Raw genomic sequence first — 15,873 nt, forward strand, 5'->3', positions numbered from 1 at the left:
AAGAAAAATCTTTGGTTATTTTTATATATTACTATAGACTGATAGATTCTTTTTTAAAATTATTCGACACATTTTAACTCATTACTATTTATTTATTTTGATGCTCAGATTGTTCCAGTTGTGCTTCGTGATAGTCCATCTGTGTTTTTTTCTTTCAATTTTTAATTTATTTCTAAAGACGTTTTATTATTTTATTTAAGAATGTCAACTTGACCTAATCAAATTTGTTGACAAAAAGGTTTTCTTCTCATTATCTGTTTAATATCTATGTATATTAATTATAGACTTTGTTCAGTCTCAAAGTTGTTTATTCATTCTTTTTCACAGTTTTGTGAATCAATATTGTTAATACACTTTTTAAATTTTATTATATATTTTAATAACAAATTTTTGGCTTTGTTCATTTTTGCTATTATTTGTTTTTCATTTCATTTATCTACTTTTAATTTTCATCTGCTTTTGTTCTGCATTCTTAGGACATATTCTGCTGTTCTATTCTACATGTTTAAGTTATATCCTAATGAAGCCCATATTAATATTCAAAATAAAATTATTTTGTGTTCTTTTTATTAAAGTGCAATGACTATATACCTTATCATGTAAGTATCATATTAGAAGTGTCTTAAAATGTCAAAGTGTGTTATTACCTTTATTTTATTATTTTTGAGAAGTTTTTGAAAAATTATTCTAGCTTGTCTCACTTGTGTACTGCACTGAGACTAAGCTGAATCTCTGGTCATAGTTCACTTTGTAGTTCATTTCTCAAAGCATTCATCATGCTGATTATTGTCAATTTTGCATATATATTACTTAAGACTTTGCCTAGGACTTGATTCACAGATTTAAGAAATCCCCTTTTCTACATCCCTCCTCTCCACAATTTTCTCTCACTCTTTAGATGAAAGGAGAGAGCTCCCACTTTCTGTTGTTGTTTGCTTAATGCAAAAGGGCAGGGATAGGTTACAGGGCTCCACAACACAATCTCTGCATTGATTCCTGTGAAGGGGGATGGTCCCATATCTGGTCATTCTCTTTTAAGCATTATTCACTGTCACCTGGCTTGCTCTGCTGTTTTTGAGAAATTAGCTGTAAATATAATAAATACTATTTTGTAGGTAATCTCTGGCTAGGATATTTTATTTGTCTTTTAGATTCTGTAGGTTCACAGGTTCTTAAAAAATTGATTCTGCTTGGGATTCATTTCCCTTCTTGAATTTAAAACCATATATCATTTATTAACTATGAAGAACCCTTATTTATATTCTCTTTGAAAATTGCATCTTCACCTCTTTCTCTTTCTGTAACTTTTATTAAATACATTTTAGACTTTATCACTTTGTCCTTCCTTTCTATTCACTTTTATATCCTTTTTATTGATTATCTATACTGTATTCAGACATACTATAGTTGATCTATACCAACTTTCAAGAGCCAATTTTTAAATACTCAGAAATTTTGCGAGCCACTTTTTAAACCAGCATTAATTTGAAAAAGGTTATGGCCAGAATATTTAAAGCTGTCAAATGTTAAAAATCAGAGTTAATTTTTTGGAAGGAGAGTATTACTAGCACACCACTGATGATTCCTTCAGATGTATCATCCAATTTCCCAATTGTGTCTTTAGCTACATCTAATGTATTTAACCATTAGAAACCACTAGTTTCTAATTACAATGATAAATTCTAAGTAAAAGTTGCCATTGATTCAGTTTCAAGTCAACTTTGTCATTTTTAATAGTGTCTTGCTCTCATATTACATACATTGTATGTACATATCTTTATTTCTTAATTACAATGGCTATTACCTTTTTTTGTAGTTCTGATTTTTCTGTTTTTAAAGTATATATGATTTTGTTTATTATTCTTCATGTCCTGTTAAAACTCTCATTTTTAGGCCATAAGACTTCTCATGTCATATTTTATGAATAAGTTAGAAATATGCTTTTAAATATCCAAATGAATGATAGTTTTAAATTTTGTCACTGCATTTTTTCAGGGGGTGGGTGGGATTTCTTGATACTTTCTCTACAGCCTTATCTAGGAACATGCTTTTAAAGGATTATTTTCTAATTGAGTGAAATGTTCTAGATATATTCTGAAAAACTAGTATAATTTTTCTTTGACAGTTGCCCCAGTGAATTCACCAGCACACGCTACCCTCTGTTAGCAAGTAATCATTCTCTGTTTTGATCTCCAAGAAATTTCTTTTATTTTCAAGTGGTTTCAGGAATACAGTTAAAATGATAGCTATAAAAACATTCTTTTCCAGAACCTTTTGGGTTCATTTGAAGAAGTTTTATTGCATATGTATTTTAGTACATTGTTAACAAGCAAAGCTGATGCTATATTTAGTGTTAATTGGGGCGATGTGTATAAATTGCTTAGACATAATGTAATTGATTATCATTGAAATGACACACATACTACATTATGTATATGTATAATGTATTATGCATATCATAATTTACATAAATGATAATCAATTACATAATGAAAACATTATGTAATTGATCATTGATTTTGAACTAGTGCATTGGATAATGTTAGAATAAAATTTACCAATCCATAATCCAGTGGTGTGGTAAACATGACTAGTTATTAGCAAAATTCTAGGTTTCTTCTTCTTCCAAGAATGTCTCTCCTTGACTTTTTTTATTTTGTTTTATTTGAGATGAAGTTGCACTATGGCACCCAGGCTGGAGTGCAGTGGTGTGATCTTGGCTCACCTCAGCATCCGCCTCCCAGGTTCAAGCAATTCTTGTGCCACAGCCTCCCAAGTAGCTGGAATTACAGGCGTGCACCACCATGCCCAGATAATTTTTTTGTATTTTTAGTAGAGATGAGGTTTCACTATGTTGGCCAAGCTGATTCAAACTCCTTACCTCAAGTGATCCACCAGCCTCGGCCTCCCAAAGTGCTGGGATTACAGGCATGAACCACGGCACCTAGACTCTCCTTCACTAAAGTAATAATCATGTGATTCGCTTTGGTCAATGAATATTAATGTAAGTGATGTGTGTCATTCCTGGATAAAAAAGTATTTCAGAGTTAGTTTGACATTATCTATGCTTTTTCCCCCCTTAATCTGGAAAGATATGTTGATATGAAGATACTACAAGATTGAAATAATCTAGAATGAGAGCCCACCATATAGAAGACATCTGCCTTTGAGAGTTACCTAGTTCCTTGGTGCACATTGGCAGAGTAAGAAATAAATGTTTGTAAGTCGTATATATTTATTTTAGTGCTGCATAACATAGCTTAGCTCAAAGGATGCTGTGTTTTTGCTATGCACTATGCTCATAGTATGCTAGTTTCTGCATTCTTCGTATTTATTACATATTCCTACTGCTTCATATACTACACTTGTTCCCCTTTACCTAAATAAGCTTTTCTTAAATCTGAAAGTCTTTTGAACCCTTTCACTTTTATTTAACCATGGTTTTTGTTCAATATAATTTAAACTTTTGGAGATGTTGATAATATATTAATGTGTTTTTTTTTTTTTATTTTACTAAAGTGCTTAGCTCAATTTGCTATCTACAGTCTATGTTCAATGGTTATTTTTTAAACAAAGTGTTTCAAATAAAAAATAAATTTATGATCATCTTTACACCACTTCCAAGAATATGTCCAACCAGTGAAATACTAAGAGGATTAGAGTATAATGTACAGATTTTTTCTGTCACATAGAACATTATAAGATTATGTTAAATAGTCACTATGGTAATATATTTGTAAAATGTGCAATTTATAGGAAAAGTAAATTATTTGGATTAAATGATCCTTTAAAATAGCAATAATCATCATCATAATAATAAATAGCAGGTTGTGCTTATGTATTTGGCCATTCATTCCCTCACTTCAAAATAATACTGACTGGTTTCGGTCCATACCCCAAAGCTATTACACATGTTTTATAACAGATGTTTTATTGCCTGGCACTTTGCAAAACTCATCCATCCAAAATACTATAATATGCCCCCAACCCAACCGCTACTGAAAATAAAACAGCAAGAATGCAAAGCAACCGAAAACAAACCCCCTTAAAAGTCATTCTGGATCATAGGAGCTCTTTTGTCCTTGAGTTTCTCCACATGATATGTTTCCTCTTTCTTAATTAAACTTTGGTCTTAAAAATTGAGAACTGTAGGGTTTTGTTTTTCTCTTTTTCTTTTGCACCAGGGCATCAGGAGTCATGATAATGAGTTATGTTACTTGTAAAATATGTACATTTATCCTTCCTTAAATGCTTAAGATTTATCAATAATTTCACCTACAATTCTTAACATAATGGCAGAAGATGGACACAAGAAGAAGGCTATTCTACTTTACTGTACACTTTTGTAGATTATTTGACACCATGTCTGCCTGCCTGTTAGTCTCAATCCATAGTTTGTAAATGCAAATGCTTCCAGCGTTTAGACAAACAAAGCCAGTCAATGAAAAGGGTAATGGTGGTTAGGAATAAAGTATTAATAATAGTAGAGTGAATAACAAATTTAAAAATCCCAAGGAAAGCATATCCAAATAAAACTGTTTTACTAGAAGAAAACCCAGCCTCTGGTCTGCCAGTCTGCCAGTTTGCATTTCTTTGTAACTAATAGGTAGCATGACTGTGCTACCCAAGTGGGGGCAGGGAGGTGCTGGGAAGGGAAGGGCGTGGTTCCTCGCTAGGGCTCCACCCTCAGGCCTGTGTCCACGGACCCAGGTGAGGACAGGCACTCTTACCTTGGTGCCCAAATATTGCATTTCCCAAGATAATCCTGGCCTGCCACGCCGCCATCCTGTGCCTATAAAAACCCTGAGGCCCTAGCAGGCAGACACAAGCGACTGGACATCCAGAGAAACACATCGACAGAGTCACACACGAGCGGCTGGACGTCAAGAGGACCTCGAGAGCACACTGACAGGCATCTGGCATACCAGCAGGCCATCGACCGGCGGAATGATGTGGAGTTTGGCCGGTGTGGTGAGAGGAGAGCCCAGACCACTGAGAGGCCCAACTCCAGGGGGAAATCTTCCCACTCCATCCCCTTCTGGCTTCCCCCATCTGCTGAGCGCTACTTCCACTCAATAAAACTTGCACTCATTCTCCAAGCCCAGGCTTGCTCTGATTCTTCCGGTACAGCAAGGCAAGAACCCGGGATACAGAAAGCCCTCTGCCCTTGCGACAGGTAGAGGGTCTAACCGAGCTGGTTAACACAAGCTACCTATAGACGGCAAAACTGAAAGAGCTCATGGCAGCATAAGCCCACTGGGGCTTCCGTAGCTGTAGACGTTCACCCCTAGATGCTGCCGTGGGGTCGGAACCCCACACCCTGCCCATCTGTATGCTCCCCTAAAGGGTTGAGCGGCAGCAGCGGGGCACTGAAGAAGTGAGCCATTCCTCCTGTCGCACGCCTTCCAAGGGGGACAAGGGAACCTTTCCCATTTCAGCTGGCTATTGCTTGTATCTAACTTATATAAAGATTCATACTGAGAAGAGCAGTTTTCATTGAAATCTTTTGGTTTGTGGTACATTGGTAAAATTAGTAGTGGAGTGCCCTGAAATTTCAACACTTAATTCCAAAGCCTCCATACCCTTGCGTCTTTTCATATGCTTTCAACTATACTTCATAGCAAATGAACCCACAAACAGCAGTTCTCTATTTCCTTTCCTTTATCTCTGTCAGTACTTCCTGTCAATTTCTGTGACCTCATCCTACATCCCGTGGACATTATCATCAAGTAAAAACACGCTGAAGATGTTTCTATGAAAACTCACTGATGGTGCATTTTCTTTTCTTTTAGGACAAATTAATACAGCAAGTCAATGTTTATTATTATTTTGAAGAAGGTCCAAAAAGAGGCCAATCCATTTTAAATATAGTGACTGGAGATTTTCCTCTTGGCATCTGCTCTACATTTGGAAGCAAATTATTGAAAGGGAAGAGAAAAAGAAGCCCAGTAGCCACTATTTTGTTTTGTTATCAAGTTATAGGGAGATCATGCTCAAGCTCCAAAAGATTTAACTTTTTGTGTGTGTTTGTTTTGTTGTTGAAACAGAATCTTGCACTGTCACCCAGGCTGGAGTGCAGAGGCATAATCACGGTTCACTGCAGCCTCAACTGCTCAGGCTCAGACTCCTGAGTAGCTGTGACCACAACTGTGTACCACCATGCCTGGCTGATATTTTAAAAGTTCTTTGTAGGGATGTGGTCTCGCTGTTACCCAGGCTGGTCTCAAACTCCTGGCCTCAAGTAATTCTCCTGCCTCAGCTTCCCAAAGGACTGGGATTACAGGTGTGAGCCACCACACCTGGTTTGATCTTTCTTATATAGTTGTAGTCATTATATTATAGGAAATATTCTTACAATAAGTGTTTGTGTATTACCTATTGGTCTGAAGATTGTTTCCATAAATTAGAAATCTTTATAGTGTTTGGAGATGTCCCTGTCTACATGCTTGCTTTGTGGTTACTTTGTAACTCCCAGTAAGAACTTCTGGTATGACACTGTCTCCAACTAGTAACAATATCATCAACGTTAACCTACATTAGGAACTCTGATAATTCTGTTTGTTACCATGTTATTAAATAGGGTTGAATTACTTAATTATATCAGGTAATTGAGATGAATCCTCATATTTTGGAATACATAAGAGTTGCTAAACTGTAGCACATGGTAGAAAGCTTCTGAAAAGTTCGTTCTTTGTGAATACCTGAAAGGAACCTGAGCAAGCTACGGTGGGAAATGGAGTGATCATAAAGTACCTAATTTCCTTTGAAGAGGACATTACACATTAGACAAATTGGTATTCACATATAAATGTATGTATATATTCACACACACACACAAACACACACACACACGCATCATCCACAAGGCACTTGCGTGAAAAACCTGATGCAGAAAAATGTTCATACATAATTCTTTTTGGGGGGCCTTTTGTGAATCTGGAAACTTCCCAATAAGTTCTAACTGTGTGAGATCATAAAAATTTCCCAATATGCATTTGATTTCATGGATGAGTTAAAATTTGAAAAGTACCCATAGGAAATATGACTATAAGAATTCCATTGTTAATCATATTCACTTAATTTTAAGTTTTAGATATAATGAAGAGGCCCTAAAAGTTAACAGCTTTCTCATTCTTCCTACCTTTGTTTACTTCAGTAATTCCAAATTGTGTCTATTTACATTCCCCATGTTAGAATTAGCTGCTGGGTTCCTTGTGCTTCCAAAGTCTCTACTTGAGAGCTAGTCCTAGATTTCATTATATCAGAACCACACCCTGAACCCCATGTAGCTACCAATGGCAGTGCTAAGAGAGAAGACAATTTGCTGGAAGACTCCAGGTTTCCATTGTATTCACTTTCCCTGGTTGACAGAGGGACCCAAACAAAGCTGCTATTGTAAAGGCTACTTGTGGTACTGCCTAGTCAAAGGCCAGAAAAGCGTTTCTTGTCCCAAGAAGTGTAAACACCAAAAATATAAAAATAAAAATGGGATGTGGGGCTGTGTGGGGGTCAAGTAACTGAGACAGAGCCTCCAAGAAAGTGACTTTGGCATTTTTGCTAATTATGGAGTGGCATGCTTGCAAAGGATCTAGATAGAGGCTATAGTGGGGGCAAGATTGCAGGAATATAGTTCATTTTCATTATTAGTGGATTTCGTATTTGTAGATTCTGTATTCACAAAGCCACCTACCCAATAAAATATATTTGTAACCCCCAAATCAATACTTGTGCAATTTTGTAGTCATATGTGACATGCATAGTTCTGTGAAAACTTGAGCCAGCCAGTGCACATGTGCCTGCTTCAGGGTAACAAGGAAAGCTCTGCCTTCTTGTTTCAGATTTCATACTCCAAACAAGTGTCCTTTTGACAGTCTATTTAGTGCCACCTTTTTTTTTTTTTTTTTTTTTTTGGCATTTTTTCTGCCTTTTCTTGTCGATTTTTCTGTTTAAAATGGTCCTCAAGTGTGGTGCTGAATGCTGTCTAAAGTTCCTAAGTGCAGGAAGGCTGTAACGTGCCTAACAAAGAGAGTAAGGTAAGCTTTGTTCAGGCATGAGTTGCAATGCTGTTGGACCTGAGTTCAATCTTAATGAATGGACAATATATATGATATAAAGTGTCCTTAAACAGAAACACACCCATATTTTGGTTTTGTATTGATTGGCTGATGAAAATGTTATGATGGGAAGTTCACATATAGTTTAGGGTTTGCTAATTCAGTGTTCACGACAACTTACGGAATATAACGGTCACAAATAATGAGAATATATGAACTATAATTTGTTGTTTAACTTCTGTATTTAGCTTTTGTTCCCCTCGCTGGAGAATGTATATCTGCCTGGTGCAATAAACAAGTGATATTTTTTCTAAAAGCACAGAATCAGCTCTAGTCCTACCTCAAATGTTTCACTCACAAGTATAGCCAAGCCCCTTGGATATGACATGTATCCAGTCACACCCTGTTCCTTTGTGAAAAATGACTTTGGGTTTTACACAGAGGACAATTAGCAGTGGGTACCTGACATACTTCAGTGGTGGACAACCCCCAGCCTCTCCAGCTCCAGACATATACTTAATACTGAAGGAGTGAAGCCAAACTCAAGATGAGTCTACCTTTCTCTTGATCTTTCCCTTTTCCTTTTTTGTTTTTCAAGAATATCTCAAAGGCAGGTTCTTCTTGTTTCTAAATATACCATGAGCTAGGGAGATGACCACTTTCATCACAGATATCCTTATGTGATCACCTTTTTTATTTTCTTCAGAAGTTATGTGCTTGATGCGAAAAGAATCAAAATTTCACCATAATTTTTGCTGATTTTAAACTCAGTCTGCTTTCAGTAGTGAGGGAAATTTAAAATTAGTACTAAGCTCAAAGAGAACAGGTTAGCAGATGCATCTATGTAATTACCATTCATTCCAGAGGCCCCAGCTAGTCAGAATTCGGACACAAAGCCTTGCAATAAAGCTGCAAAATATTCACTTGGAATCTTGGAGTTACTAATTCATTGTTATAACATGGTTCTCATAAAATTATGTAAAAAACTCATTGTACGGTTGTCAGGGGAAATAACTACCCAGATAAATAGGCATGAAAGTACCATAACTACAGCAGAGAAAGCCAATTCAAAATTGGGCCCCAACTCCAGTCTCCTAATTGGCTTTATTATAGTGTCATATGAATGAAAAGTTCTCTTAGCAATGGTTTTAAGTTTAGTCCACTGTTCTATAAAATATTGTCCTATATGCATTTTTACTTAGTTTTATATTATGCTATAGTATAAAAACATTTTGCATTGATTCTTACATGAGTTTGAAGTGCTTGGGCCAAAATGGCATGAATTTCTGTTGTTTAATTATCATAAGCATTTCTATAACTTATTTTATGTCCAAAAATACATTTTCATTTTAATTAAGCAAGCATCATATTGTAGAATATTTTTATATGTAAGTTTTCTCTTTTCCAGGGCTTCTTATCACTTGATTCCATACCCTCAAATAAATGGAAATAAGATAGAACACTTTTGTTTATAATTTATTTTAAAGACAAAACATAATAGCTGCACTTCTGGGTTCTCAATCTGAAAAGAGAGAGAGAGAGAAAGTGTGTGTGTATGTGTTTGTGCAACTGATAACTTCAACTTGCAGGATGAAAATTATTTTATTAAAAATTACGTACTGTAATGACTTGTAACTTTAATAACACATCATTACATGCATAATATGAAACTACACACTCACACACACGCAGCATAAAAGCTAAAATGTAATGTTGAAATTAGAATAATGACAAATTATTATACACATTGATGTGAATGTATGAACATAACTAAAAATACAACTGAATAGTAGCAGCTCTAATATAATCCCATAAACCAGGATTTCCCCAGTGAATAACACTCACATCTCATTTTTCTAGGACAGAAGGATATATTGCCTGTTTTCCAGGAATTGGAAGACCTAGGAAGAATGTTTTGACTTATTTTCACTACAAGAGCTTTTATAGGATATGCCAATTAATTAAAAACTTATTGTCCTATAGATATGATGATCAAGATTCAAAGTTGGCCAAAAAGTTAAATCGCATTTCCTATCTTCCATTATTAACTGATTTATCATGAAGAAAGAATGACTCAGTCACAGCTGGTGGAATGAAGCATAGGTGAGGGAAAATATTTCTAATTTAAGAAAAACCAAATGACGATTATGTAATGTCTCTCTGTTGATGATTCTATGCATGCTAAATGTTTGTGTCGTCAGTTTGTCCTAATCCTGTCTAATCTGGAAAACGAGAAAAATTCAGTTCACATCCTCATTGTATTCAAGCATTTAACATTATATTAAACTCCAAGAATGTGCTAAGGAGTGTAGATAACACATGCTGTCTGCAGTATTTTCTCAGGAGAAACTCGAGGAGGATGAGTAGGGGGTGAAGGGGAGCGGGTGAGCTGGTGAAACCACAGTTCAGAACAGCTCATCTGAGGACAATAGACACAGCTAGAGCCTTTATTTATTTATTTTAATTACTCTTCTCTTCTTCCTATAAAATGCCTCCTCCTTTGTTCTTAATTTGAAAGCATTCCCCATCCTCTTTTAATTACTGTGCTTTTGATTGACAAGAGCAGAGGACAGGAAAAAAGAAAGCTGTCTCCTTCATGTCCTATTTGACACAATATAATGAATGTGTGATGGCTAGTTTATTTTTTCCTTGACAACTTAAATATTTGAAGATGAAATGTGGAATGTAAGAGCATAATGCCAGAGAGCAGAGAGAAAGAAGAAGAAGAAAGGAAGTTAATTGGACCAGAAGCCAAATACAATACTCATTTGTGCGTTTGCCTAATAGTTTAATAACTGCCAATTTGGTGCAGGGATTCTGCGTAATTATAATAAGAATTTCATCTCAGCTCTTCGCAGGCAAAGAGGAGTCAGCAAATAGACTGTGTCCACCGGATGCCCTGGTCCTATGTTTTATTATGTTTACTTTATAATCCCATCATCCCCACACCACCAGCATGCTTGAGGGGTAGTCAAGGCAGCAGCGGCTGCTCCCTCTCGGCCCCCTGTCTTTCAGAGCTACCCTAAGGTACTTAAGAATGACAGTATAAAGAATATCTGTGCAGATGAGCCTGTAGATTTGGGGAATTGGCTGCTTATAGACAGGGATTCTTTTGGTAGACTTAATTCCTTTAGCAAGGGTGAAGTACCATCTGTGGGGATTCCTGTCATGTATAAGGAAGTTAGTCATGCTCTCTGTGGAGTTGAGTTTCTTGAATTTTAATGAAACCCGTGTCAATCTGTCTCCTCTATACCCTAGTGTTAAAATCAGTGGTCAGCTCCTCAACAATCACAACAGTAAATCACAGTAGATAAACCAACCAGGACAGCTCTAAAGAATTTAAGGTTGTGCTCCCCCTACCCACCTCCCCTTCACAACTAGGACACTGAGAGAATGCATAATGAACTGGTGGTGTTTCTGCTTTAAAGAGACAGCCTTGTGTTCAAACCAGGAATCCAGATTTTTTTTTAATGTCTTTCTTCACTGGGAAGTTTTTCTTCTCTGTTATTATTTATACTCCCTTTAATAGATCTGTTACGGGTTCTGGGGCTTTTGTACAGGTTATGTATGACAGAGCTGTGCTTTTACAAAATGCTCTGAGAGAAATGCTGATTCTAACCAAAGAAAATGAACTGTTATGCAGAAATTAAGAGAAAATGTTGTGTATGCCACCTGAATATAAATTAACTGTGGATGATGTAACTCAGGGAAGCAGGTGGCAGTTCTATATGAGATGTTTACAATTAGCTGGATGCATCACTCTGAGAGCACAGCATAGGAAATATCTCACCCAGATTGGATTGGCTCACAATGGGTTATAATAGCATTACAGCCCTCAGTGTAACTTTCTAATTCTTCTAGGATGTGTCACCACCATCTCAAAGGCAAGGTCATTGGAATGTAACTTTCATTGTCACTTTGTTTGCATATACAAGCCAAAAATGTTTCTATGGAGAGGACCGACAGAGCAAGTTGGAACTGAAAGTTCTTTTTGGCAGAACTGTCCTGGCACAAAATGGAACTCTAACTGGTTTCTTAATGGTAAAAGCTACAACCTCCATTTGTCTTCTTGTTTGAGCTGGTAGCTGGCTGTTTTCACAGATCTATTGTCTCTAACCCGTGTCGTATTTCTCCTTGTTTTCTTTGTCTTCTTGTGGGTGATGGTGTATTCCACTAAAGCAGGCTTGGATCGAAACAGACACCCTCCATTTAAATTAATTAATGTTTCCATATTAATAACTTGTTTAAGTTAAAGGAGTGCACATGCAAGCCCACGTTAAATATCCATTTAAAACATTGCAGATCTTGTTTTTAAATTAACACGTGACTGGGTGCTAGGTTTTCTGGGTCATTTTTCATGGTTTCACCAATTTACTGTCATTTGATATTTAAATACGTTTGAGACCACTGATTCCAGTAATATCACATCCCACTTGTGCTAAGTCTTAATGTATAGAAAGAGGGCAATGTTGAGAGAAACATTTTGCTCTCTTTCAGAAAATAAATAAAGACATCTTTTTGCTTTTTTAAAAGAAAAAGCATCTCAGATTTAGCTGTCAACATTTGCTATCTGATTATGTCTTATACTTTTTTGGTTTTCTCAGTAGAAATCATATAGTAGATACTCAGTAAATATATCTGATTAATGAAGGTATATTATCTATTACACAAAAATCTAGTTCTTTATATGTATTTATTTGCAAACTTGGTTTTATAGAAATTCACAAATTTTCACCTTGCATACCAGCCAAGTCCACAGATACTATATGTTTATTAGTCATTAATTAATTAATTTAGTCATTTGTTTCAATAAGTATTTGTAAACATCTACTGTGTCTCATTTGTAGTTCCAAAGTCCTGGCAGGCAGGATGACAGTGAACAACACAAACATGTCTTTTGTCTCTCAAAAGTTCCCAATTATTCTACATTCTTTTTTTTTTTTTTTTTTTTTTTTTTTTTTTTTTTTTTGAGACGGAGTCTCGCTCTGCCGCCCAGGCTGGAGTGCAGTGGCCGGATCTCAGCTCACTGCAAGCTCCGCCTCCCGGGTTCACGCCATTCTCCTGCCTCAGCCTCCCGAGTAGTTGGGACTACAGGCGTCCGCCACTGCGCCCGGCTAGTTTTTTGTATTTTTTAGTAGAGACGGGGTTTCACCGTGTTAGCCAGGATGGTGTCGATCTCCTGACCTCGTGATCCGCCCGTCTCGGCCTCCCAAAGTGCTGGGATTACAGGCTTGAGCCACCGCGCCCGGCCTATTCTACATTCTTAATGTAGATTTTAGGAACGTATCCACCTTTCAACTATATTTTCAGCTTTTTTCATGTTCTTTTTCACTCTCCTCTAAAAACCCAGTCCTATTTTTAACATTAGTTGAATTTACTATATAAAGTACCTAATCAACTTTTAGTCACTGATCATCTAATTTGTATTAAAAATGCAAAACTCTATCTTCTTAATTCAAACTTTTCTAGGCAGGTATTATATTATTTGAATCCATCCTGTTGATATTAACAATACCCAACATTTTGAGAGCTTACTATGTACCAGGTGTTGTGCTAAGTCCTTTCCTTGACTTTTTTTTATTTAGTTTCTTTAATACTGAAAGTATCCTAAAAGAAAGATTACACTTGATCAAAGGCACATGTTTTATGATATCAGCGTTGGAGTCCTAGAGTTTCACATTTCTAGACTACATTCATAATTATCAGAATACATTTCCTCCTTCAAACACACTGTCTTTAACTAAGTGGTTCTTGTGAGTTTTGGGCTATAGTAGATGCTGTAGTATGTTACCCACATTTTCTCTTCAGCACTGAAGCACTTATTCCCCCAGTTGCCAGAACCATTAGCAACTGATTATTCCAATTTGCATCCTGATATGGTTTGGTTCTGTGTCCCCATCCGAATCTCTTGCTGAATTATTATCTTCAGGGTTGGAGAAAGGGCCTAGTGGGAGGTGATTGGACCATGGGGATGGATTTCCCTCTCGCTGCCTTGTGATACAGAGTGAGTTTTCATGAGATTGATGGTTTAAAAGTGTGTAGCACCTCCCCCTTCGCTCTGTCTCTCTTGCTGCCATGTAAAGACATGCCTGCTTCCTTTTCACCCTTCTGCCATGATTGTAAGTTTCCTGAGGTTTCCCAGCTATGCTTTCTGTACAGCCTGCGGAACTGTGAGTCAATTAAACTTCTTTTCTTCCTAAATTTCCTGATCTCAGGCAGTTTTTATAGCAGTGTGAGAACAGACTAACACAGATTTTCTCTGGAAATTTTTCTCCATTAGAATGAAAAATTTGTATTCTGTTCTTGGGAAAGCCCTCACCCCATTGACTGGTGAATGTGGGATTCAACCATCTAGCACTTTTTTCCCCCAAGTTTGGACATTTCTGAAGTGGCACACAACTACAGAGCTTTTGTGGGATTGGCCGAGCCTCTATTGCAAATGGATCACTGTTACATTTCACCTTCTGTCTAATCTTGCCTCTATCACTTGCATCATGGAAAAGTCCCCAGAGAGTAGTCTTCAGTAAACCTTTTATATGAAAATTTCTATCTCCAACTCTGTTCCATGTGGAAGTCAACCTAAGTTAAGGGCTTGGAAGCTGCTAATGATCAGGTGCAGTCTATGAGTTCCTAGTCGTGATACAATCTTTGATCAAGAGTGTGAAGAAAAAATTAAAACAAGTGGCATTTGAGATATAAAAACAAGTATAAAATAATCTAAAATTGGGTCCTCTGTCATTCTCTATTAATATTAAAATACATAGAATTAAATCAGAAGAAATATTCCTCAGTTTTCCCCTTTAAGATTTTTTTCACTTAAGTTTCCACACTAATGGATTAAGAAGAATTCTAAGTAGACTTGTAAATGATGCAGGTGAACCCCCAAATTGGGCTCAACTCAGGAGAGTTTTTGGCTTCACCTGGGAAAGAATTCAAGAATGAGCTGACACTGAAAGAAAGCAAGTATATTAGAGCAACAGTGTGCCGCAAAATGGTTGCTCCATAGAGAGAGCAAGACTATCCCATAGTCATAGAGGCCCAGAGTAGCACTTACGGCTTGCTGCTCAGCTGTATTTATACTCACTCTTAATTATATGCCAAATAGGAGTGGGTTATTCATGAACTTTCTAAAAAAGGGGCGAGGAGTTCCCAGAACCATGTAAGGTATCTTCCAGGTAATTGCTGTGTCATCATTGGTAAACTAGCATGGTGCTGGTGGGAGTGACTTATGCAAATGTATTATAATTTATATTCCTAGCTGGTTTTGGCTGATGTTTTTGCTACATCCTATTTTGATGAGTAGGGTCATTAAAACAAGTCCTACTGATTCCTACTTCACAAATAATACTCTCTCTTTGACCTCTATTGCTTATCTAAACATTTTCTATTCCATAGTAATTTCAACTACCCTGAACAACATAAAACATCTATAATCTATGTAAAACAATTAACCTTTGTTGTTATACTCTGTTGTATTGTTTGCTTTCATTGTACATATAGGTGCTTTCCTTTTCTTCCAATTTAGCTTTTTTGAAACCTCTATGAGGACAGTTGCCATACTTTCAACATTTATATTTCTGCACTTTGCCCATCCTTTCTAGTATTTGATAGAGTTCAGAATATATACAAATATCTCCAATCGAGAATTATTAAAGGAAAGAAAAAATTCAATGTGCTCCTTTTTTAGAAGCTTTAAAAAATATTCATATAATTGAAGACAGGGAGTCTATTGAAACTTGGACCCTTTATGTTTCCTTTCTTTCTGCTTTATATAGCTAAACAGTTAGCTATATATATATTACCAGAATGCCATCTTGCA

Source organism: Macaca fascicularis, chromosome 18 (genome assembly GCF_037993035.2).
Source record: "Macaca fascicularis isolate 582-1 chromosome 18, T2T-MFA8v1.1".
Lineage (NCBI taxonomy): Eukaryota > Metazoa > Chordata > Mammalia > Primates > Cercopithecidae > Macaca > Macaca fascicularis.